Raw genomic sequence first — 27,740 nt, 5'->3', positions numbered from 1 at the left:
AACAGTCCTATCTATATAAAAAGACAGACATTTCTAAAGTCGGGGACAAAAATCTAAATTAAATAAAATATTTCTGGCCAAAAATTAAACCCGACATTAACTGTACCAAAACTTTTGTTTCCTAAGCTGACATATTAGTGCTAAAAAATACCTTTTCGAGATCGCTTCAGTTACTGCACACAGGCTCACAGTACTCTGTGTAGAGCCCCGTCCCTAAGACTTGTCTACCGATGAGTGGCATTTTTTACACGAAGGGGGGGCATTCCTTTGATGTATCGCCCATATTGAGAATTTATTGCAATGGCAGGGGCGCATCATGTCTTTTATCATTGGCCATGCCCACTCATTTGCAAACCACAGTTTCATTGAATAAAAAATCTGTAGAAGTTCACATTTACAGTCACAATGACATATATCTTTATACCACCCAGCCCTAACCACTACTGCTTGTTTTCAAACAGGTTTCCCAAACATGCCTAGTGGGGATTTGCTCCGCCCATTCTGTTATTATCCCGCCCCAAACTCAAACTATCGGTAGAGCCAGAAGCTGACAGGTTCAAACAGAAAGCCACTGTGTAGACACTCTTCAGGAAGACAAACTATTAATTATTGAATTCTACTTGACTATGTAAATTAAACCAGGGTGAGAAAGTATTTCAATTTCTAAAACTTTAACTTCAACCACCCTGGCTACAGATATATATATATATTCTTTCTGGACAGTCTATTCAGAACCAATAACCTCAACAGTTCTCAATATATTTAACTCCCCACCTGACTGTTGCTCAAACTGAAGACCAGCAGCCAGACTAGTTTCACAGCTCTCTACATGGACTGACTGTTCTTCTGTGGCCGTGAGTGTGTCTACAGCACCCATCAACGACAGAGAGATTTGGCCCGTTTCTTTTGTTTCTGTCTGTCTGGCACAACCTGTTCATCCACTTAGTGAGCCAACAAGTCTCGGTGAGAAATCTGCTGTACGGCGGCCAGCCGGCAGCCCAGAAACTCATCAGTTGAGAGCTGAAGGGCGCAAGAGGGAGCGAACAGGTCAGAGGGAGAGAACTATGTACCGCTGTAATCCGGGACAATCTCACATCATCCAACCGGATGCATGACATTCCCAGGCCATGAGAGAAACGTAGCGAGATACAGACAGGGCGGTACGGAGGGTGGATTGATTTCATTTAATATACATATTCATTTATACAGGCACTGCTGTCAGTAGAACGGAGGATTACTCATCAGCGATTAAGAACAAAATACATAATAAAGCCTCATTGGAAAGAAAGAAGCAGTCACCAATTAAATTCCATCAGTGTGAGAGGTTTACAGTCATGAGATCTGTTGTTCTGTCATGCAATGTCCAAAAGTGAATGCCAACCAGAGCAACGCTGAACAGATCGGACAAAGGGCACTCAAGGGGCTATAAAAATGCAATGATGTGTGACATTCTTTACCCCACCAAGATGGTGAATGTGATACAATTGTGCCTCAACTGATGATGTCATTCGAAAGAAAGAAGTTTAGTGAAAAACATTGCTTTTGTGCTGCCATGTGGACGTGGGAAATAACGTTACCCAATATCGATATTGTCTAATTTATCACAATCAAACAAATCTCCAAAAGGGGTAGAAACATTACAAACGCTGGATTTTTGCAAACACTGTTTTTGTCCCTGAGGTCTTCTTATTTTTTAGTAAAAAAGCACATCCTCTTATAACATTTTTTAATTCGTTTAGAAAAAGATAAGCCACCTAAAAATAGATTTTTACCACAACGTGTTACGAAGAACATTCTGGCAAGATTCCCAGATATCTTTTACAAAAACTACAAAACGAAAACAAATTCCCATGAACGTCTTTGACAAGATGAGTTGCCTGTGACACATCTAAACGGTTTAGCCTGAATAAAAGCTGTTGTTCTGGGTTGACCTCTGCTTTCATTAGCATCACCCACTCGCGTGGGATAAACGTCTTCCCTTCAGCGCGCGGCGCAAGTCGACCCCGGGAGAAAACGTGGCTTCGTTTCACTAGCAATAAACAATGCGATGCTGCATCATCGGTGACTCTATGGACCTTTTGGAAACACAAAAGCCATGAAGACAAAGAGAAAAAGAGAGACAGAGAGAGAATGAGGGGCAGATATAAAGATAAATGCGGGGCCTTTGAAGGGGTCAGGCGCAGGGGGTGGATGGGTGGGTGGTGGCATGTTCGTGTGGGTGGGTCACATTCCTGACAGACATTGCTCGCCGGCACTATAGAAACACACATGCTGGTTTCTGCATCGCATGCAACTGAGTGATGTGTAATCACAGAGAACTCTGTGTAAATGACAGGTTAAAGTACAGAAATAGTGCATTACAAAATCACAATATACAATACAGTCTCTCTAACAGCTCTCACAGACACTTAACACAAAGTCAATTAAATGCAACGTCCATGATCCAAATGCTAAAAAAAGAGAACGATACAACAATGTCCGCTCACAATATGGAATATGTAACTTCAATAAATAAAAAGCACTCTACAAGCACTTATGTACAATGCAACAAAACTCAAACAATGTAACAGGTCTGAAGTCACTGCTGATAAAGCTGAAGGAAGGAAAAAACACGCAATAACTCACTGAGAGGAAATAAACATGTCACATAAATCTGAACAGTACATAAGGTTAAATGACAACATTCATATGCAGTGTGTACACATTCAAACATTTGTACAAACATTAAACGTTGCACCCAAAATATCTCGCCGCCAAGCTCGACCTCTGGACTCCAACCTTTTTTTTTTAGATGATGTAAACTGAATACAACTTTTCAACCAACTGATTGAAATGAATAGGAAAAATTTAAAATAATCAAACCTTTCTATTACCTAATATTAGAATGATCTATTTCTATCTACACACACTGCGGGGTCCCCTTACATGGAATTCGCCATGTTTTTTCTACAGTAGCCCTAAAAGGACAAACACCTCTACAGATCGCGTTTCGTAAATAACACTTTAGCTCCTTTGACAAAGAAAACGTGACACCATTGTGCTTCAAAAGGGGGGGATGGGGTAGTACACCTTTGGTTGCAATGTGCAACCTCACCGCTATATGCTTTCAAGCTTTGTTTGAAACTGTATTGCGTTTTATTAACCACTATGTTATCACTGTGGCGTAGTCCGTGTTTGCCTGGTTTATTTACAGGCTGAGCTTAAAGTACTGAATTATTTAAACGACTACACAGTTAAACTGCAGGAGAACAGCAGAGCCCTGGAAAAACATGTTTGAGTAAATGCATGTGTGCAGAAAATGCACGCAGCACTGTGTGGGAGACATGGTGGAAAACAGCTGATGTGTGTTTAATGTTATATATAGCAATAAATAATAAACTCACTTTACCAGAGAGAAATATATCTATCAGATGTCTTTGACAATATTTGGTCTCTTTAAGAAGATCATATCTGTGATAAACTGAAGTTTTAGTTTTGGTTTCAAAAACAACTGACAATCTTTGTCAATGGATATAAACTTCTGTCTTCATATTGCATTTTGAGTTAAAGCTACATGAATAAGGTTTATTTGCATTACAAATGTGTAACTCTCATTCATTGTCATTTAATTATTTTAACCACCGGTTTTTCAAGCCATTGAAAAAACTCATCTGAATCACATGTGGTTCTGATAAACTGTTAATCTGGTGCATGTTCCAAACTCCATCCCTGCAGTTCATCTAACCTTGATAGCAGCAAATGTGACGCTGGTGAGAAATTTATCCAGAGAAATCATCTATCTGAAGGTTATTTTTAAGCCCAGAACAGACCGAAACTCACCATAACTCTCAATTACATGGCAGGATAGAAAATGATGTTGAAGAGAAATCTGCACTTAAGAGGCATAACACTGCAAGATTAGTAAAGTCAGAAAGTAAAAGACGGATTTAAAAAGGGCAATAAAAAGCTTGAGAGGTCAGCGCTCAGGATTGTAGATCGCTGCTTTTGCCCTCGACTGCATTTAAGGGGAAAAGCACATCTGAGATTGAGGCTGGACCGAGTCCATTTACTAGAAATCCATCCAAACATGAACACACGCGCGCGCGCGCACACACACACACACACACACACACACACACACACACACACACACACACAGTGAAGATGACTAATGTATGGGAACAGAAGAAAAAAACAGAGATTAAAGTAAGGACGAAGTAGAAGTAAGGAGGAAGTAGAAATGATGAGAAAGGTGGAGTTGAGGAAAACATGAAGCTGTATCGATGCAAGACCATATTCAGTTGGTATCGCAACATGGTGGCATGTTCGTGTGGGTGGGTCACATTGCTGACAGACAGATTGCTGCTCACCGGCACTATGGAAACACACATGCTTGTTTCTGCATGTGTGTTTGAGGATTTGAGGAAAACATGTAGCTGTACCGATGCAAGACCATTTTCAGTTGGTATCGCAGAGTTAAAGCAATAGTTCACCCAAAAATTAATATTCTGTCATTATTCGCCCTCTTGTCGTTCAGAACCTGCTTGTGGAACACAAAATTGTCTTCAGAAATGGCTCAGTGACCCATTTTGTGCCTAAAACAGAAGTCAATGGGGACCAAAGTTAAAAGAATCAAACCAATTCCAAGCTCGTGCAAAGCATTCCCTCTAAAAAATGATTCTTTTTAACCCAGCATTGGGTCGAAGAGGGACAAACCCTACCTGTTGGGTAATAAATTTGATTATATGCCGGGATGATTCAAGCCAAAATGCTGGGTGTTTTAAACCTCTGATAGTTCAAATATAAAAAAATTCAAAGGTCAATTTAACCCAGTAGTTGGGTTTGTCCCTTTTTGACCTCATATTTATACGGTGTACTATTTCAATGTGACTAAAAAAACCTTCTGGAAAAAAGTTTTCAAATGTGAAACATGCTTCCGATATCCGTTAAAAGACACAATAGTTCTTCCTTAGTGTTCATTTATATGCATTTTAAAATAATTTGAACAATGGTTTCCTTGCAGGGTGTAACCACAGATATTGTTGCCCATTCATGAAAAACAACTGATCCTAAATAACAGTTGTCAATCAGGAGAGCGAGAGAGAGAGAGAGAGAGAGAGAGAGAGCGAGAGAGAGAGAGAGAGAGAGAGAGAGAGAGAGAGAGAGAGAGAGAGAGAGAGAGAGAGAGAGAGAGAGAGAGAGAGAGAGAGAGAGAGAGAGAGAGAGAGAGAGAGAGAGAGAGAGAGAGAGAGAGAGAGAGAGAGAGAGAGAGAGAGAGAGAGAGAGAGAGAGAGAGAGAGAGAGAGAGAGAGAGAGAGAGAGAGAGAGAGAGAGAGAGAGAGAGAGAGAGAGAGAGAGAGAGAGAGAGAGAGAGAGAGAGAGAGAAGAGAAAAGAAGGTTTAGTGGATGAAGCTGGATATTAAAAAGATACAAATTCCTACTTAGTGTTGCCTGCTAAGAGTTTTACAGAAAATTATTTTTAGAAACTGAAGATTCAAATATATTTCTTGCATGATTTTTGACAACAAAGCATTTGTTTCTTCATTCCATGAGAACAGTACTTCACCATAGTTTCTTTAAAGAAATACCAACCAAAGACCATCAACTACTTTGCAAAACATGGTCCATGATTTAATATCAAATTCCTTCACGATATCATAATTGGTATTTTGGAAAGGTGCACATGAGACTGCTGCACAGGCTTCAGAGTCATCGGCATACCAGAAGCAACGGCATAAGGTTGATGCTGAAGCTCTTAAGTGTGTAGTAGACCTCATGCTGTTTGCTCTTTAACAAACACTGTAACAGCCAGACCTCTTAAACGCTTTTTAATATCACCACTGGCTTCAGGACAAAAAAGAAGGGGAGCATTGTGAGCATGAGAGAGAGGCATGCACAGCAGGATAATTTATTGAGGAAATGGGAAAAAACAGGCCTCCCTAAACGTACAGGTACCACATCTGATGTGCAGTCAGTGTGTGTAATCTTGATTCCGAGTCCGACAAAGAAAAATCTGCATGTACAAAAACTCAGAGCTGTGCAAAGCTTATAATAAAGTGGCCAGTGTTTAAACAGCTAAAGTTTACTTTGATTCGCCTGAGTCTCTGGAGTCACATCCTCTGAGCAGAGATAATATTTTTACAGCACACTAACACACCTTCTACCTTTTCCATTACAGAGGGGCCAATCGATCATAAAGGGCCCATAGGGGCCCTTGAAATTGTCCTGGGTCAGGTTTTAGGCCTTGAAACCTTTGCGTGATAGATAGGTAGTGCAGCACACAAGAGTATACAGAATGCGAGACAGAACGGTTGAGGACACAGAGAGAAATTATAAATAGACGTCGAACAGAGGGTGAGCTATGGGCCACAGAATGCAACAATTATGAGCTCTGGCGCTGCAGCCTGGGATTGTGAAAAGCAGAAAAATATAGAAAGACACAAGTGAGTAGAAAGAGTGACAAACTTTAATAGGGTACAACCACTGTATTGCTAGAAATGAACCTGTAATACCAGAAATCCTGGTCAGAATAATCTCTCTCTCCACACAAGCATGCACCTCACATATTCATTAATCTTTCATATGGCCAAATTCATTACCCTCATCTTGACTCATAATAATCTATAACAAAACAAAAGCCTAATTCTCTCCTTTTGTGCCAAATTTATTGCAGCACGCCTATCTTTCGCTCCATAATTATGTCATCCACTCATGCAATTTATTCCCAATTATTTTGGCTCTGTGAGATAAATTATTTTGAGAAAGAATTTAATCTTGGTCATTAGTTTTGCTGTAGGTCAATGTAAACCAGTTGCTCACAACGGCCGCTCTGAAACACAGCGTCTTCACATTCCACAAACATTCCATTCCGTTTTTCACGATGAAAACAAGACAGTTCGTGTGGTTACACCAGGGGTGTAGTCAAGGGTATTCGCTGGTATACAGCGTAAACCCACTTTTATCAGTCGCAATGCGTATACCCAGTTGTGTAGTCCAGGGTATTCATGGGGTTACGGCGTATAAAAACTTTCCTGGATTTCAGTGGTTAGAGCATGGCACTAGCAATGCTAAGGTCATGGGTTTTATCCTATGGGATTGCACATGGTCAGAAACAAATGTATAATACAATGCAATGCAAGTCGCTTTGGATCAAAGCTTTGGCAAAATGCATAAATGTAAATGTAATGTAAATATTTACCCTCGCTAATTTTTCCATGGTGTGCAATTTTAAAGTCTTGAATAACAGGGCAAACTGATCTCAAATCTGATCTACCTCGGTGTTCTTAAAGCATTCGTCAATCTAATGGAGGAGGCCAATCAAATAAAGGAAGGAGAAAATTTATGTCCAATCAAATGAAAGAAGGCGGGAGCTGCTTTTGTCAGAAGCCCAGCTCAAGGTCAGTTTAACTGTGAAAGAGCGCAATGTAAGTAGCTAAAGTTATATGTTTGACAACTGTTTTATCAAAGAAATGTTAAGGGCCGTTCACATGTCGCGCCTAAACGCGGGCAAAACACTGCCTGCGCCGCTTTCTACCTCTTTCCACTGCTCTCGGAAGTTTGCGCGCCCAGGGTGACTGTAAACGCACGTCAACATGGTTAACAACCGCATGTAATATCTAGTCATGTTAACGTGTAAAGACACAAAAAACGACCAGACCTTCACTAGTTCATGCTAAAGTGCGTTAAAACAGCTATTGCAAATATTTTAAATGCATCACTTTTAAAATGATTCTTGTTTTTTTCCTGTTTCTATATATTATTCTAATTTTAACTATTTTAACTTAACACCCAAGTATCTGCAACTTTTGTAATTTGATGTTTATGGCTGCACTAAGAAATTCTGTTCTCATATTTACCTTTATGTCATTTCCAACCCAAATGCTCTCTAAAATCCTGGGTACTGCCCTGGTTGTCCCTATATATAGTCTGTAGGTCAGTTTGATTGCAGAATGTGCACCTCTTCCGTGTCCATAATTCATTTCACAAAACTTCAAAATGTGCAAAAAAACAGGGTTGTGGAAATCCGGCATTCATCCTTTGCTGGGCCATTTTAAGAGGGCATAATTTAACTTCTTCAGGCACCTCTTCACCACTGGGTCACAAGTCTGCCTTCAAAGGTAAAGTTTGTTTAAAAATATTTGCATTTGTAAACAAATTTGATCTCTACCCCCATCTATATCATTTGTGCAGGTAGCGTAAATCATCATATCCTGTTGGGGGTCTGACCTCAGGAAACTTTGAAACTAAATCCAGAAAGAAAGCATTAAGTAACAAACAAGTAAATTAACTCATTTAATGGGAATTCATTTCTTATACATGTTTCAAAAGTCTACATAAAATCAGTTATGTTGCGACTCCTATTGTGCATTAAAACACTGAAATACCAACACATTATATTTTAAATATTTTCAATCCCACTGAGACTCAAAACAAATGGGTAATGAGCGCATCTGAACATAAACACGAGGGGTAAGTGCTTGCTTTGGTTCTGTCAATCAAACCGAATAAATCGTAAATGTCATTCATGTGGTCTGCATGTTCGATGATATAAACAGAGGGTCGTGGCCTTAACTCGCTCACCCACTGGAGAGGGTTTTGTTAACAGAGACGAGCCGTGAGATTACTCCCGTTAGGGATTGTGTTGGGAGTCGAGTCCCCTTCCAAACAAACAAACGATTCCCTCACGCCTCAGGAAACATTAGCAATTTACATGTGAATGTCCGTCACGCTCCTAACCTTCACGTCGTGATAACAATAAGACAGGGGTCGTGAATACTCGTCTGATATGTCGAGACCAATCGTTTTTCTAAGGTCCATTTCCCAAACCCCAGCAAAACCTCCAGTCACGAAAATCCCACCAGTCCGTGACCGGTACAAAACCTGCGCGAGCTCGCGGTCTTGTAGGGGAAGTCGATTCACTTCACGTCCGTTAACTTTTACGCATATTAAAATTGTTTCTTTACGCCTTTTCGCGGCAAACACGACTGCAGCGGATCTCATTCATACCGGTCATTTGTAGACCGAGAAACACCCACGGAGAGGAAGAACCTTCGTACGCACCGCAGTACAGTCGAGTCGCATGTTAGTTTCATAACCAGTTCTGCTGTTAACGCCCTTAAACGCAACACGTCGTCAATAATAATGTATAAATCAATTAGAGGGAGGCCGTCGATATTTAACAAAAGCAACATGTGGCATGTGAGATGGGGGTGCATCGGAGAGCTGGATGGAAAGACCGGGGGTGGTTTAAAAAGAACCCATAAAACATTGGGATCCGAACGTTCATCTGACAATTCACAAGCGTCCACACGCGTTCCCAAAGACAATTTACGAAATAATGAATCTGCGACTTTCTTGACGTGCGAATTTCTTTAAACATCTCTGAAAAGTCAGCTTCTTATATCTCGGTAACTTTGACCCAACCTGCCTGCCCGATTTAATAACATGCTGTTGTTCTTTGAGCTCTTAACTGATTTGACACAACGCAGTCAACCAAGACTCGAGTTTGTTTAACGCTGATGTAGTTAGTATTTGGTTATTGTGAATACAAATCGGATGAAGGAACATTTGATACTTCAAAGGTGCCGCCGAGCGGAGCATTCGAGGAAATGAAATCGATAATATAATTCCCAGCGTTTCGTCCCCGGTCACGTTCGTGTTAAAACGGCTGGGATGGTTCCAAATCCACGTCCAGCTAGAACACAGCCTACCAACGAGGTCTTAAGGATTTCCACAAAACTAAACGTTTCCATCTCTAACACGACCCAGACTGAAAATCGAATGATGAAGCCGAACCTTAGGATCCTGAAGTTTTTCTCACACGCAGCGGTGGGGTTTCCTTCATATAAAAGCTTAGCGTTGGTTTCTACTATTTAAAGACACGCCAATGTTACGTTATAAATTACAGACTAACGTAACAAGAATCCAGTTTAACGTTGTGTTGCGCTTCAAGATCCAGCCTCCCATACAAACGTTATGACGAACGCCGAAAAGCTCTAGACACGGATTCAAAGGTATTCTAACACGGTTGTGGTACCAAGAAGTTTGAAATAAATACTTTACGGTACTTACACGTTCGAGTGGTCCTTGGATCGCATGTCCCACTCATGGTTAAATTCCAAAACTGGCAGAAATATCCCATTCGGTGGCGCGACTGGAATGCGGCTCAGCGTTGTGAACGCGAGCAACCTCGCACTGAGCAGCGCGAAGACCGACTGCACTGGAAACGCTCAATCACGCGCTCAGTGCGCGCTACTATGGCAAGCCTTTGGTGTCACAATTACGTTATAGATAAAACAAGTTTATACAAAGAAGAGGTATTTTAGGCATTTGGCAGACACCGGCGTTTGACGGCGTTTTAAACAGTATTTGCCCCGCAAAGGCAAGACCACTCGAAATTACCAACGATCATTTATCTTTTTGGAAATGTAAAGTTACACAACGTGGTCAACAATAGTAGCACACCAATCCCATTGCATATCCTGCTCAAGTTAATTGCTTACGTTAAAAGCATAAATGTAATGGTGGCGCTGTTACAGACCTTTGGAAAAGTAAAAATCTCTTGTAGAACGTATGTATTTTATCTGTTTTTAATCATTGTTCTGAGTCTAATCTGGGCGAAATATATGACAAATAATGCTAACAATCTCAGCTGTTTAATCAAAGCGATGCATTTATTAAGAAAGCTTCCTACATCTAAGGGGTGATAAAAAAGGATACATTTTTTTGTTTAAAAGCAGAGAGACTCTGTTCTTTCATTTGATATATTGTTTGACCATATATTCATTACAGAAAATGTACCGTGAGCCATCAATTTTTTGTGAAAATGTTAAAAAATCTCTGGCCATGGTTGACAACTTTTTTAAAAAAGGCTTTCGGGGAAAGAGTTAAATACATCGTCATAGACGCCTTTTTAATCTATCTCGTAATTGTGACACCAAAGGTTTGCCATACGCTCCTGATATGCTCCAGAGCCCCACCATGCGGCGAGCAAATGCTATGGCACTTTGAAGTTGGCCAAATTGTAATTTGGAGGAATTTGAATGAATGTAAAATGTAATAGACAAATGTCATGGCATATTGCATACAAAATATAATTAAATCATTACAAAACAGATTCGATCATTGCATTTAATACCATTAGCCATATAACACGTATGTTAGTACACAGGTCTTTTTTATTAATAGTTAACAAAAAGTTACATTTGCTAGCATGTGTTTGTGTCAAAGTTTTGGTATATATGTGAGGACCTCAATGGTCCTTACTAACCTAAATTCTGTCAATATTTATTCGCCTGCAATGTGTTCCAAATGTGTGTAAATGTAGTTGTTCTGTTAAACACTAGGAAAGATATTTGGAAGAATGTTTGTAACAAAACAGAACTGGGGCACTATAGACTTCCATAGCACAGAAAAATCTACTTTGTTAGTCAGTGTTGACCCAGAACTGCTAAGTTTCCCACATTATTATTTAAAATATCTTCTTTTGTGTTTAACAGGACCAAGATTTAGATCAACTCAAGGGTGAGTTAATGTTAAAATTTTGGGGTGAAATGTCCCTTTAAGGCAAAATCTAGATAGAAAATATATCAGCCAAATCGTTTTTTTTTCTATAAAAAGAATGGCATGCACATTTATATTAGGGTCAGAGGATAGAAAATATCACTTGCCTAAAATACAATCAAAAGTCTGTAAAGTAACCTCACAAATATAGTGAAACAAACTGTGTTTGTGTGAGCATGTGATTATTTGAATACAGAACAAAAGCGCTCGATTGATAAGCTTTAGGCCACTGGTACCGACATCTCTTCCCTTACAAAAACACCAGCGCCGAACATCCACCCAACATTATTGTGTAAATGCACTCAAGCATGCAGATATGAGAATCTGTCAATATAAACTATGTTAAAACAATACCAATACAACATTACACAAAAGGGCTAGGGCAGCAACATAGCCAGATCTTGAAAGATAGCTCAATATTGCATTTCATATGATTAATGTCTTCCTAACAGTCATTTTGACTTTGAATCTCTCTTTTCCGTAACAGCAGGCCAAACCACATCAAAGCCTCTTTGTTCATATTGGCCAGGAAAAGGAAGTCTTTAAATGACCTGCCGTACTATTCAGGTCATAACTGGCCAGCAACTAGCACTGCATGTAGAGAATCAAAACATTATATTTTTACACTCACCCACACACATGGGGTGAATTTACCCAAGTCACAAGATAAACACAAGAACACCAACAGGTTTGTGTTGTAATAGGATTTACTTCCAAACATACACACATTGGCCGGTCATCACTCAATAAACTGTGCACCCTGTTCAGCTGAATCCTGTTAGGGGCAGTGCCACATGGCAAGGATTGGCCACCCTGCAGGGAGGAGATTACACAAGCTATTATAACACACACACACACCAGACCATGTTAGAATCATCACCACATTCCACAACTTAAAGACTAAAGAATCCTGCAGTCATAGGAGTTTAACAACTCTGTTTTCTACACACATGTCATGAAGTCATCTTGCATCAGTCCTCGCATATCTCATCATCTGTTACCGTTGTAACCCACACACCTGTTTCTTGTGTGTTCAGGTCTTAGCTGTTGAATATTTTGCATAGTTTTGATGCGCGCAATGAAGTCTTGTATGAAATGCTTGAAGGTTGAACGCTGTGTTTGTTCTCTTGTCTGCTCTCAGATTACATTTGGATTGTCTCACTGGAATTTGAATCAAAGTATTTTTGATTTGACCTTGGATACTTTAATATGTAGGATGCTTGCGTTACAAGTTCAGCTTTTTAGTGGATTTTAAGCGTTTTATGGCTTATTTGTGTTTGCTAAGAGATTCAATGCTTTTATTATTCCTTTGAAAATATCTTAACCAATTCAATGCGACACTTACCATAGTTTTTGTAATGAAGATTGGATTTATCTTCAACTTTTATGGCTTGTTTGAGAGCTGTGGTACTTCAGCAGTCAGCTTACAATTTTTACTTCTCACCTGTGATCAAAGTGACCTTTTTTCCGCATGCAACCACCCATAAAACAACCGCCTAACAGCCACTTACAAACAAACAATCAATCAAACAGAAGACACAACTGCCAATGCATTTAAAGCACCCTGATTCAAATGCAACAACCCAGAATGTTTGCAGATTGTTCGTGCAGTCTTGCACCACTTATATTTAGTTCAAAAATATCTATTTTAACCTTGTAATTTAACATGAAATATCTGTATTGGTAACATCCATACGAACACATTAGTAACTGCTGAATCACTGTTGTGCTGTCTGAGGCTTGAGTTGTTTTGACATTTATACATCAGTTATTGAATGTAAATCTGTAATGTCTTCCTTTGAGACTCTATAATCACATCTAATTCCATCAGATCAGACTGAAGCATCCTCCGCTTGACTTACAGAGCCTGTAGAAGGTTGATCATAGATACAGACACCCACATTAACCCATGTTGAGACTCTTTTAGTGCAATTTGAACCTTGTTTTCTTGAGGCTTACATCTGAGTCGTTTTGTTTTTTTAATTTAGAGTCTTACTTTCCGCGTCTCTAAATTAAAGTCTACACGCCTATACTTAGACAAAGATTTTTAAAAATCAATGTCTGCATGGAACATTGAATTAAACCCATTACCATCTGACACTGGTTGTCTTTTTTATTTCAATCTCATTTTCTACAACTAAACATACTGCTTCCGTTTTTCACTTTCACAGTAAAAATCTGCATCTCAATCACTCCAGCATGATCATGTTGGTTTTCATTTCAAACATAAATGTTTTCAGACAATAACTGCTGAAGTCTGTTTCTCATGTCTGCCCAGAGGATGGGCAACCCCTTGAGTTTTAGTTCCTCCCAAAGCTTCTTTTTAACTTGTTTCTGCGAGATCAATTGACATGTCAACAGTTTCTATAGTTTAAGAAACATTATGAATTCATCCAAACTGAAGAAATCCATCTTCAAGAAAATGAGGCACTGTTTTAATTTAATTCGTTCCTTCTACTCCAGCTTATGTTTTACCGCAGAACTGAAATGGGATAATTTTATGGAAATATGTTCTTATTTCTTATTTCAAATTTGATTGAATGGTCAATTTAAAAGCAAAAAGGCTTTTAGTATTAGCTCAATTTATATGGTCAGTCTCTTTCTAATATTATAACTATTTAATTCAACTTTATTATTATTATTATTTGCTTTGCTTTTGCTCTTATGTGATATTATGGAGTTGATGGGTCCTTATAAGATACAATTCTCAATTAAAGGAGTAGTTTAGCTTCAAAATTAAAATTCTGTCATCACTTACTCTTTTTATTTCAAATCTGCATGGCTTGTTTTTTCATCTCCAGAACACAAAAGAAGATATTTTGAAAAATGTTTGTTAACAGAACTGCAAGGCCCCAATTCACTTCTATTGTAACCAATGCAAGTGAATGGGGGGCTGATAACAGCAATGGATGTTTCCCCTGCTCCTCCAATAACCTCATAAAATCCTCAATTGCTTAACTGGAGCCCGAAACTGAAACAAACAGCTTGTGGCTTGAAGGATGTCTGCACGTACAAACGTGATCTGTGATTCACATAGTTTTCTTCAATGTGAAAGTAAAAACCAAATTCAGTCACAAGAATTTTCCAGAAATTCCAAGGTTAGTGTCATCAGTTTTTGAAAGATTTTACGTAAAATACAACATATAATTCATAAATCGGACATTAAATATGTCCTCAAAATACTATTTACATAATTTTATCCATTATCATTGGCGCTTTCTTTTCAGATGGTTGAGTTTTTGATGTCATGTTGTGACACGATTAACTTGCCTCTAAAAACAACACATTAAACGAAACAAACTACAGTTTAAGCAGCCATTCCTGTCTCAATGGGGGGTTCTCAATCTGGGGTCCAGATTACGGCCCAAAATCCTGACCACATGCTCACAATGAACTACACAAGACGACTTCACATGAAGCACTCCATGTTTGTGTTGTTTAATTTGGATTTCTTAAACTGTGGTGCATCTTAATGTATTATAGTAAAACACACTATTAATCGACTAAACTTTATTAATCGACTAAAGAACAAAAGCTTTGTTTATAGGAACACAGATTTATTTTAATGTTGCAGGATGTTTGACAACAGCTATGGTGATGATAGGTGAGCCTTTGATCTGATACTGATGAAGCTGAGTATCCTTCACACACACAAACAAACACGCTCGCACAAACAATGGATGCTCATTAACACTTATACTCAGCTTGCCAAAGCACCGTCAATGAGGCATGGCATCACTTCAACCTTTAATCCTAGACACATGTTGGCAAATGATGTACATGCAGCACACAAACCCAACGCGTTCATTTCTTCACAAACAAAGCAATGTCTCATCATAACATTGAAGATGAAACATTGTAGTGGGTGGCAGACAGCAATTTCAAAGCTTAATACAAGTCTGTCTTTGTCGTTGTGCTTTTAATAACCTTCCATACCTTGTAGTGGGCTGAGGGCGTATTTTAGGTTGAGCTGAGTGAAATGATTGGTGATCCCTTCTGGGCAGCAGAATAGAGAGAAGAGGCACCGCTGGGTTGCTTTCTCCAGCGAGAGGGTTTCAGAGCTGAGAAACGCATGTGTTTACACCTGGAGGTATGAAGTTGATCCTCTAATAACGTTCTTAAGCAATAAAAGTGCTGTGTTGAAAGATCTGGTTTCAGACGTTTGCGATTCTGTGTTTGATAGATTTTAATAGTCCTGAGGCTGTGTAATTAGAACCGCTTGAGAGTTACATGTGCAAATATATAATAAAGCTAGAGGTGAAAAGATGAATTATTACTCTCATATTCAAATAATTTGCAAATGAAGACCACAGACAAACACAACACACCAGTACACTGTATCAACATGTTTTTGTCTCAAACACTCACACTCACACACACACACACACACACAACAGTGATAGGTAAACCCGTTTTCCACACTTCTCATCTCCCCCTCAGAGCTCTTCGTGTAAAATGACACTTAATCTCAAATGGTGCCCCCGGGCCACCGTACGGCAGAAGGAAATCTTTTTTCACCTATGTCTGCAACATCATGACTTTCTCGTTTCAGCTATAATTTATGTTGTTTTGTTTATTTCTGTTTTTGTCTTGTCCTGCCAACAGACTGTTCTGTACTACAGTCTTTCTGTTTAAGCTTCAGGAGTTTAAAAATGATTTAAATGATTTTAAACTTTTTTAATGTTCTGCAAAGGCATCATTTAAATTTTGTCAGAAACTTTTCTAGTGGGTTGCTGATGTAATTCTTTAATCCAGTGAATTTTGTTTAGTACTTGTAATATAAAATATTGTGGATATTTATAATTTATTAATGATAATGGTTGTGACTTAAATAGGACAGCAATATGTGAAATCTGCCTGTAACGATATCAAAAATTGATCGCGGACAAAAGATATCCACTAATGATATTAGCCTATCACAATATTTGATCTGATCTGTATCTTTTTTTAAGGAATAAATGATGCTCATGATGCTATGAGTCGAATTCATCTTTAAATTTTGTTTTTGCTTTATCTTTTAGTTGGTCAGTGAATCACCCAAAATACAAATGTACAGAGAAAGAGTTCATAACCACCGGGACCAGTTCTGAACAGTTTATGATATTACGGTATTATATCATGATATGTGTAGATTTAGCACAATATCAATAATCACGTTTTTTTGCAGCACCGTTATTGACAATATGAAGTTGTCTGAGAGATTCACATTTTACTATTTTACTAACATTACTAAAAATGGTCTCCCCATTCATTTGAACTTTTAGTCAAAGTCAGTGAATGCAGCTTTAAGGTGTCAGAGGAGACCTGGCCCTCCCAGCTGAGCCTGGTTTCTCCCAAGGTTTTTTCTCCAGGTACTCCTCATTGGAGTTTTGGTTCCTTGCCACTGTGCCACATTGGCTTGCTCACCGAAAGACTGCTGGTATCAGATTATTTTATGATTCTGTAAATTCCATTAACATTGCTTTATTAGAATGGTCTTGCTTGTTCTAAAATATCAAGTTCTGTTCTGTATTCCAACTCTTCTGTGATTTTCTTTTGATTTCTTCTGTTAAGCAATGCACATTGTAAAAAGCACTTTGTAAAAATAAAATTGAATTTTAAAGAACAGGAAAATCCTATAGAAAAAGAAACCATTGTCTAGACAGCAGTTGGAAAACTGAGTAATTATTATGAATTATTCCTAATTATATCTGAGCTTTTTTTATAACACACTGAGGATTACAGAGTGAACTTTATGAGCTTCATCAGTGAATTTATATTGGATTATATGATGTTAATAATTAACTCAATATGACTCCCTCTAGAAATAATATCTAGCTCAGTCTATTCCTGAACCCACAGCAATGTCAGTGAAGTTCTGGGATTGATACATACAATATTCTACTTCCTTATTAGCTGCAGTCTTTTTCACAAAGTCCCTGAAGCCATACAGGTTAAACTCTGGAAAAAAGAGAAATGTATTTATGGGGAGAGATAACTCTAGATGGACCACACTCCTGTTAGGGTATTTTGAGGTCAAAAATGGACAAACCCAACCGTTGAGGTACAAATTCAACCCAGGGTTATTTTAATGGTGGGTCGAATATATATTTTTTGAGTGAATTCAACCCAATAATTGGAGGTGTCATTAGGATTGACCTCTGTCTTCCATATACACTTCATGTAACACGTGAGTTCAAGCTCAATTTTGATTGGCTATCCTTCGCACCTGTGTGGTTAACACTGTTGTTCATTTGCCTTTTACTCTGTCCACTACGGAACCTTGTTTTGTCAGCACAGCTGTTAAAACTACCACTCATTTTGGGGAAGGGAACGATAGAAATGCCCTTCATCTATCAACAATCACTTTCCATGACAGGAATGATTAATGCAGTTTATTTTTCATGTGAGTATTTATGTGATTTTTGCCATCAATACACAAATTGAAATATATGTAATTTTTCATTTTGGACACGGCTCTGTGTTTCCATTCAAAGTGCAGCAAGTATTCATCTTATCCTAAACTGAATTTTTTGCACTGCATTTGGTTCCTTGTTTAACCTTAACAGTATGTGCACAGTAGTTCATACTACATGAAGAACATGGTTAAGAAGATAATACGATAATTACTGGCTGGCAGTCATACTGTCTAAATAATAATTATAATAAAATCATGTTGGCTGGCATCAGTGCATTGTGGTTTGGCATCTGTAAACTAGAAAAAGTGCAATTAAGGGTCATATTTTCTGTAGATTACATTTCAACCATAAAACAGTGGTTTCTTGCCGTAGGCTAGCCCATAGTATTTACTATCAAATGCTCATTATTGTAACAAGTTGATTCAAATCATTTTACATTATACTGAGCACAGAACTCAGAGCTCAATGCAAATTACGATGGTGTTTTTTTCCAGTAATATACTTCCACACATGTTAAATGAGCTGTGAAATGAGATTTTATCACACTCACACAGTGTTTAGATTTACAAAGAGATGGCACGAAAATGAGTCGAGTAAGTATTTAAAAGGAAGATTAAAAGAACGGAGCTAATTTGGTTTTGGAGAGGGAATTTGTGAACATTACTTTTTTAAGCAATTTGTGGAATTGGATTTTCTAATTGTATAATGACTGCATGCAGTAAACACATGCATGTACATACAAATAAAGCATGCAACATGGAGACACAAACAGTTTTTGTGTCTTGATTTTATTTAGAAAAGCACCAGTCGGAAGACTGACACCTGCGCTCGTGTGAGCACACACACACAAGCACGCGCGCGCACGCACGCACACACACACACACACACATGGTACTGCTGACTCTAAGCTGATATCAAACTGCCTGCGAGACAAATTCTGACACATTTACAGTCTGTGTCTGTCGCTGTGTGTATGTAGAACAGCTACAATTGAAATTTAGCATTTTTCCAGGGTTTGCAGGCATACTGCACCTGCTGTGGAGAAACTTTCATGTTGTTCATTTGCATTCACTGATTTCCTGTCTCTGTTTCTGAGCTTCAGGGTGTGAATAAAGTTTCAGAGAGAAATCAGTGCAGTAACACATGAGGGTATCTGAAATATATAAGAACAATTGCTCACATCTCTAAACATTGTCCAGAATCCTTATTCATGAACGTCAACCTAACCCTGGAACGTCACTTTAAAGTCCCTGTGAAATTAAAATTGACAATTCCTATTTTTTCATGAAATATTGCAGCGTTTATTGTAGATAGCTTACAATGTGAGTCATTCTCTTTTTAAAATTCATGTGTCCTTATAATCTTCTGTGGAAATCTGAAAACGTACTTCCGTCCTCTAGTGACTATCTATTTCAAATGACGTAAGTTAGATGGCTTGGGCGGAGTATCCGTTAACTTCCTTTGAACTGGCTGCCTGATGCCAGTTCCATTTAAGATGTACAACTTAAAATGCAACGGTTGTTTTAATACATCCAATCAAATCAGAGTGAAAAACAAGCCACGCCCACCTATTTCTCTTTCGAAATTTGCTTCACTTGGAAATGTGTCAGAATATGGAAGTAAAACGATCACAACTTCATGGGAACTTTAAACCTGTCATAGGTTTGGATTCATAAACGTACAATTTAAGGTGATCATTTTGGTAGTAAGTGGATCCTGTATGACCTGTCACAAGAAATTAAAAAGCACACTTTTTAAAACATATTTTATAAAACAATTCAGACCTGTTATCTTTAAAACATTTTGGAGAGGAAGGTCTAACACAGTCTCGGGAATTTGTAACTAGTTTACGAGGTTGCTTATTAGTACGAATGTGTAAATCTTATTTGTACGTATTCACCTCGTACGAATTAATGGGAATTAGCTATCTCATAAAATTTGTAAGAGTTCTTGTAAGATCAGGTTGGAAGTTGTAACACTTTTCAAGTTTTGTGCAAAAAGGTAAATAACAGCAAAATAACAGCAGTGTAAATATCAGAAAACATCATTACAGCATATTGTTGTAGTTTTTGTCAATAAAGACAACGACTGATTCCTTGTTTCTGGATTTTCTAAATATTTAAATGACTAAATATGTGAGAGATCAAATATTGAGCTTTAAGAGATGCCCAATAAACATACACATTGGCTTGGACATTCGAGGTAATTTGGTTGAAATATTTTGGTTGAAAAACCTTTCAAATCTATATTGAAATGTATTTTGCAGTACTCACTAAACAGAGTAAACTAAATGCAACTCAATCTTTTAAGTCTCTTTGACCCAGATGCATTAATTTGAGTTTTATTACCTAAAGTAAACCTTCCATCTAATGATATAATTACCATCTACTCCAAACCATTGCAGAAATATAATCATTTAAATATCCCTTTTTGACTTTAGTAGGTACAACTTCAAATGTGTTTCTGAGTCAAAGCAGGTGACAAACAGTTTGAGTTAAGTACCTGTAATTCTCTTCTAAATTACATCGTAAGCAAAAATAGGCAAACAAGCAGAATCATTGAGCCACATGTGTGTCACTTAAGCAATGGACATGAGGGTTAAATGGAAATCCTGTCATTATTTATTCACCCTTATGTCATTCAACCAATATGACTCTTTCTTCTATGGAGCACAGAAGAAGATATTTTGAGAAATGTCTCTTTGCTTTTATGGTCATACAATAGAAAAGTCAATGAGGTTGATGTTGTTTGGATGCTAAATATTTTCCTTTCTGTTCTGCAGAAGAAAGGAAGTCATATAGGTTTGTGATGACATGAGGATGAATAAATGATGAAAGAAATGAAATGAACATAACATGTTATGTGTTCAGTCTGAAACACTCATGACTTCTAAGCACATGACTCAGAATAAGCAGTGATGCTAAACTCACACGTGTATTCCTATACCTGTATTCCTGCCGCCAGCAATAAATCAATGTTTAACACTCTCTCTGTATGATTCAAGCACAGCTGCAGTGATGTTTGGTGATGGGGATCAATACAGCACATTGAGAACACAAGATTCCATTTTCGGACCCCTTATCTTCATCTGTCTCCTCCAGTGTTGCCATGACTACAGCCACCCTGGCCACCTTCCTATCCTGTGCTCATGCTTTTCATACAAATATGTGTGTGTGTGTGTGTGTGAGTGTGTGAAGCAGAGAAAACCAAATCCCCAATCAACACACCACTTGAATTGTTTCGGCACAAGTGATATCAAGATGGGGAGATTTTTATTGATCCCTGAATGAGTTTCCACATTCATCGCTTAGACACTGATCAACTGCCTCTCACCATAAATAAATCGAATGCTGAATTACAGGCAACGCTTCATTATAAAAGCACGTGGATGTGTTATATTTTATTGGGAGATTTGACCATATTTGCTCCACTGTTAAAGGGAATATTCAGAATGTGAAAATGAAACTCATAATATACCTGCTGTTAGTCTGAAAACAGCCACGTTTGTGCTTTTAAGTTAATAAGAGAGATTCTTAACACAAATGTCCCCATTGATTTTACTTCCTCTTTAAATTGATGACACTACTCCTAAACCTGCAGGTTTGATATCAGTATGCAATATTTAATAAAATGTTCAGTAAATTTCAGAAGAACAGAAATAAAAAGGCTGTTACGATGACCACTTCAGAGAACAAACTACTGTTGAAGTTTGTAAAGCTGATTTAATCAAATATCATAGAGAAGATCGTCAAGTGTTTTGTTCACCTTCCTATGATTCGTTCTGGTATCATTTCTGGGTTTCAAGCATGCTGTCATATTCTCACAATCTCATACTGTTACATAACATTTCAAATGGTCGCCCAGAAAGCAGTTTCAGACTGATAAATCCTCTTCACGTTTAATGTTTGGAGATAATCATAGTTTCTCACATCTGAATTACACTGTAGAGAATTTGTTGCTTAAATCAGGATCAACTGAAAGATGCTCACACGCACACATACACACACATATGCATTCACTTTATTCATGTGAGCATACGCAAAAACAGTGCTGAATGTTTTCATGGATCCTCTGCGGAACAGTTCTTCATCATTATTAGCCTTCATCCTCATCCATGGTTCACCAGCAGATTCTGCACAGAAGACAAACACACAGATGAACACATCTACCTCAGTTCTGTTCTCTTTGTTCATCCTGCACAGGTTAACCTGCATGTCGGTGTTAAGAGAGCACCAGCAGATTCACATTCTTCTTTAAAAAAGCAGCAGTCAGTGAGCCTTTCTTCATTGTGTATGTCCTATAATAACAGGCGTAACATATAGAAGGGTTACCTTCAGTGTGCCACATTATATTTTACATTCATAGGTTCATTAATCCAAAATGAGAAACGTACATACATCAAAATGCAACTTATTTCTAGTGGCTTTCACTGTTTTGCATTGTTGAAAAGCATTGCCGAACATTTAAAAACAAAGAATAGGGACAAAAGAAAAAAGAAATCATAATAAACAGGAAAATTATAAAGGAAACATGGTAGTATAGCATGTATAATTTCAAATTTTTCATAAATTCATTAGTGTCTCTAACCATACTCTATAAATAATAATTGTTGCAATTCCAAAGTTCATTCTGTCAATGAAATAAATAGACTGTAACGAGATAATGCATATCGTCACATCCGAAACCTTGGATGTCCAACTGTTTTTCAGGAAATGGAAAACCACAGTACTTTTTAAATGAGTAAATACTGTGATCTCAAAAATTTAATACTTTTTATGGTTAAATATTTGCAAAACCCAGTGACAAACATAAAGGGTGACTAATGATAGTGATTTATGGCAAAAATATAACTAAAGAAATATGGATAAACAAGGTATCGGTAAGACAGCACCAATGTGATCTCGCGACCATTTCAACACCTGTCTCAACATTGCACAATTTTTGCCAAAGAAAAAATGTCAAGGGTTTACCATCTGATGTTCTGTATTTTTTTCAATCTATTCATCACAGGTTTTATAACAATGACACTTCCAGTCAAGACCTTCCTATCCGATGGGTGTAAACGTTCCCCGACCTGATCTTGTGCCTCCTCTCACAAACACCACAAACACATGTATTTTCAACCCATTTTAGTTTTTCTACAATGTGCAAAGGATACAGCACACAATAGAGCACACATGTTATATGAAGATAAATATGACTACAGACTAGACCTTAACTCTTTACTCTAAACAAGTGTATATTTCATCATGGTCCATTAAACCTCATTAAATGTGTCAATAATTTCATACGTCTTTCAACACCTGTATACCATTTACAGAACAGAGTAATTTTCCTCTAAAACAACCACCTGAGCTCCACAGCAGGAATTTCGAATTACCACAGTGAAGAAGTGAGATGATGTTTGTTATCTTCCACAGCTGAGATGATTTTACAAAGTCAAACCTCTTCAATCTTCAGCAGGGGTGCAGCGACGCATTGCGAACAACAGAAGACATCATGCACCCTTGAGCTAAACAATGCAGAACAAAACGGTCCGCAGCTGAGACGTGGCGTCGCAATCACGCCAGAGAATATTCTGTCCTCGTTTTTAGACTCTCAGATTCTTCCAAACATGTATACATTTATTTGTTCTGCTAAACTCAAAGGAAGATATTTGGAAGAATGTCAGTAACCAAACAGATCTCATCTCCCATTGACTCCCATAGTATTTATTTTCCCTACCATGGCAGTTTGGAGGATGATATCTATTCGTCCTTTGTCCTTAGTAGAACCAAGACATTTAGATGTGTTTGGAACAATCTAAGGGTGAGTAAATGAGAACAGAATTTTCAATTTTGGGTGAACTATCCCTTTAAGACGCCAGCCTGGAGGATCGCTACAGGACCCAGAAGCCACATATCGCTTTCCCTCCTCTCTACTTTCTCCTTTTCCTGTAGATTAATGATTCTTCCTAAAGCTTTAGCAATGACCAGCCGCCCACTTCCACACATTCCCAACAGGCACAAATCCTCAAACATAATGCCTCTGTACCTCTCGCTCTCTGCCCGACACATGCTCTGCTGGGATTTCTCACTTTATTACCCTGTGGCCCTCTTACTTTACCAAATATACACTGTTATTTTTTCAAATGGTACTCATGGAGAAGAAACATAAAATCACACCTAAAATATTTAAAGGGATGGTTCACTAAAAATAATACATTTATTATTAACCCTAATGTCATTCAAAGGTTGTATTTCATTCTTCACGCTTTTTTCTGTGTTCCACAGAAAGTATTTTGTAAAAAGTCTGTTTGGTTTTGTGTCCATACAATAGAAGTAAATGGGTTTCAATGTTGTTTGGTGTGCAACATTCTTCAAAATATCTTCTTTGGTATCCTACAGAAGAAAGAAAAAAAACAGGTCACAAGTCTTTATCCAACAAAACAACTGAGTTCTACTAATGAATCATTGTGTCTCTCATGAAGATTTTTATTTTATCTGAGACAAAATAATTGTGAGATAAAACACACCCGTGCAAGAAGAGCAACATTTAAATAACATTCTCCTCTGGGCGGACCCAATGCTTTCTGGTGTGTAGAAGGGGGCGAGAAATGAAAGGAAAATAAATACTTAATTCACATGACATTTCTATTCTGGTACGGCGCGTCTGACAGCCACCAGCCAATAGAGAATCCAGGAATATCTGGAATGAGGCATTTGTGTGCCATTTATAGCTTCAGATGTCAAAGGTTTATTGTGACACCCTTACAAATATGAAGGTCAGAGGAGTTCTACTGTCTGCTCGCAGATATAAACGTGATGCAGCGTCTCAGTTTCCACAGATATCATGTTCGGCTCAGGATAACATTACCGTACTTCTGGAGGAAGGAATTTTAAACAATGGCTGTCAGCATCATGATATAAATCAGCCCAATAGACGGACGGGTCTTATAATCAGAAAACGGCACAAAAGATTTCTACAGTGTGAATGTTGAACTGCTGCTTTGTTCTGTGTTGTTTTAAAGTCTGTGACACTCTTGAAAAAAAGGTTCCTAAATGGTTCTTTATCAGCTGTGTGATTCCATACAAAACATTTAATATCTGCAGAACCATTCTGCTGCACAAAAGGTGGTTCTTAAGTTGTTCTCAAAACTATAAAAATGTTAAATAAAGATAGCATCGCTGCCAGGAACCCTTTTTAGCACCATTATTTTAAACCTGCAAACATTATCTGGTAGTTTTGAGATTATTGGCTACTCTGCTGTGAGATATCTGTGTTGCCGTAACAATAGCATCTACACTATATGGATCTCAGCTGGAGAAATCGTGATATGAAATGGATCTATTACTTAATATCGGATCATTCGGTTTCACTTCAACTGCAGGGTATAGAAAAATGATTTTTTCAGATTTTTTCAGATTCTGACTCTCAATATAAAAATCATCTGATTTGTTTGGAGCTTCGGTTGGTCTTTTATATGCAGATGATTCATTTAGATGTAAATGTCTTTAATTTGCACTGTGTTACAGTTCAGTAGTCATGTGGCAGCCTGCCCGCTCTAGTTGGCAAACTGCCACTGTGGATGCCAACCTCACCCCCTCATTTACTGAGACGGGTGTCTGTGTGTAAAGCTCTGCTCTGGTAGCAAGTACACAAACACACATAGTAAAAGCAGTTGTTATGTCTATCTCCCTCTCTCTCTCTCTCTCTCTCTCTCTCTCTCTCTCTCTCTGTCTCTCTCTCTCTCTCTCTCTCTCTCTCTCTCCTTCCCTCTCCCTCTCTCTCTCTGCGTGAGTTGCATGAGTGATCCAGTATTAAAATGAGCCACATATAAAAGCCTCTCATTCACACACACATACACACACTTCAACAGCAGTGTCCACTGCTTTTGATTTCCTGCAGAGAAAATTATTCTGCCATGTTTCACAATGTACAAGCACTTCACAATAGAGGAAAACGAATAGAAAGGATTCACAATATATCAGTGACCGTATCAGTAATATAACAGCTTATAACAGCATTTTTTATATTGGGATGGTGGTATATTTCTAGTTGTGTATAGATGTGTATATTTCTTTGAGCATAAAAATTTAACTAATCTTCAACCTGTGACAAATTTGCAATTTGCATTCCAAAAACGCTATTTATTTTATTTCATACTTTTTCTGTTGTTTTCATTATTTATATACAGTCTATTAGGTCTCTACGGTTGGTTCTGATTTCAAAGAAAAATATAAATGTTTTACTTATTTATAGTTATAAATCACAGAAAATATTTATAAAATAAAATTAAAATCGTTTCAGCCCATTTTCAGCATTTTTATTAATGATGAATATCCCTAACCAAAATAAATAATACAAACACACAAACCTTCTTGGATGAATTGATGCAGTTGATATATTCTCTGGCCAGCTGTGAGCACTGAAGAGTCTGATGTTTGTTCTCTCTGTAGCAGTTCAACACCTGAGACTGGAGCTCAGGGCAGATGATGCTGATGTTATGAGGACTGATGATAAATAAACACAATTACTGTACAACAGTGACTTTATTAAACACAGGAGTGGATTCATTTGATTGATAACAATGATGAAACATCACAGAAACAAAACACAGGTGCAAAGATATATCCCATTGACAAAGGTAGAAATAAATACCTAGAACAAACTGACCCCTAGTGGCCTGCAGGAGGATTACAGTGGAATTTGAACCTGATTGACACTTTCTCATAAATGGAGACAGTGATGGAGTTCATCTTTGATAATGAATTTACGTCTCATGTCTCTCAGGGGCAAATTCACTAAACACTGCCATAGTGTAAAAAACACCTTCCTATCCACCTGAATTTAGAGTTTAACCAGGCAGACAGTGTTGAAATAATGGACGATCATTTATTTAACTATCCCCAGTTTTAAACACTGCGGAAACAGAACTAATGTGCATTTGCAACCAGGACAACAGCATAAGTGTTGCAAGATTTCACTTTCTGAGAAAATTACTCACTAAAGCATGTCTAAGACAGACACACACACGCAACTATTTTTAGTAATTCAATGCTTTAACTGCCTCTCAGTTGTACTGTATATTTGTAGAGTTTGTTGATAGACATCTGCATACTAGAACAGAGAGAGAGAGAGAGAGAGATTACATGCAGTCATTCATACATTTTAAATAATATACTGGTTGAATTTCTTATTTGCAGCTTTTACTCTTAATCTCAGTTTATACCAAATTCATCATTTAAATTAATATTCTTTATGGGTGTAGACATCTTCAATATTTTAAATAAGTTATAATTTATAATAAATAATAAAATGTGTACACTGGACATCTCCATCATTTGTGTCTGTGCAGCAATTTCAATATTGTTTCAGCACATAAAGAAAGTGTCCACCAGTGTCGTAAAGTTTCCTTTGATGAGTTTATTCAAGGTTTACATGCCAGCGTTATTAGAAAACACTAGCACAGAACATTCACAGGCATATAATTCACCAGTGCCTCCAGTCCCTTACTGCTTTTAACAATTTACTAGATAATCACAGTTAGTAGTTAGACAATAAAAATATTAAGGACACTAATTTTCATACATTTCTGAGGGGCCTCCCTCTGGTAGAGAATCCAGCCCCAAGACACAAAAACAATGATTTGAAGGAGATTATAATCTATCAATGTAATTACAATCTCATAGTCTACATCCATCACACAGCTGGATTGATCAGTCTCTGATTTCTTATTAAATCTACACACTGGAAGATTGAAACGGCGATAAAAGGAAAGCATTGTAATTAGAGTGTATGAGGAAAATAACAACATCAGAA

At 37.8% G+C, this 27,740-nt stretch overlaps 1 protein-coding gene across 1 annotated transcript in view; it reads right to left on the bottom strand.

The window, feature by feature from the left end:
- plxna1b (plexin A1b) overlaps positions 1–10,188 on the bottom strand; it is an 87,434-nt gene extending 77,246 nt beyond the window's left edge. The window contains exon 1 of the mRNA XM_056749981.1: positions 10,051–10,188. The gene's annotated coding sequence lies outside the window, so the exon portion shown is untranslated. The remainder of the gene's footprint in view (positions 1–10,050) is intronic.
- Between the last annotated feature and the right edge of the window lie 17,552 nt (positions 10,189–27,740).

Source organism: Triplophysa dalaica, chromosome 6 (assembly GCF_015846415.1).
Source record: "Triplophysa dalaica isolate WHDGS20190420 chromosome 6, ASM1584641v1, whole genome shotgun sequence".
Classification (NCBI taxonomy): Eukaryota; Metazoa; Chordata; class Actinopteri; order Cypriniformes; family Nemacheilidae; genus Triplophysa; species Triplophysa dalaica.
The sequence above is the reverse complement of the archived record's forward strand: the minus strand, read 5'-3'. Positions and strand labels throughout refer to the sequence as shown.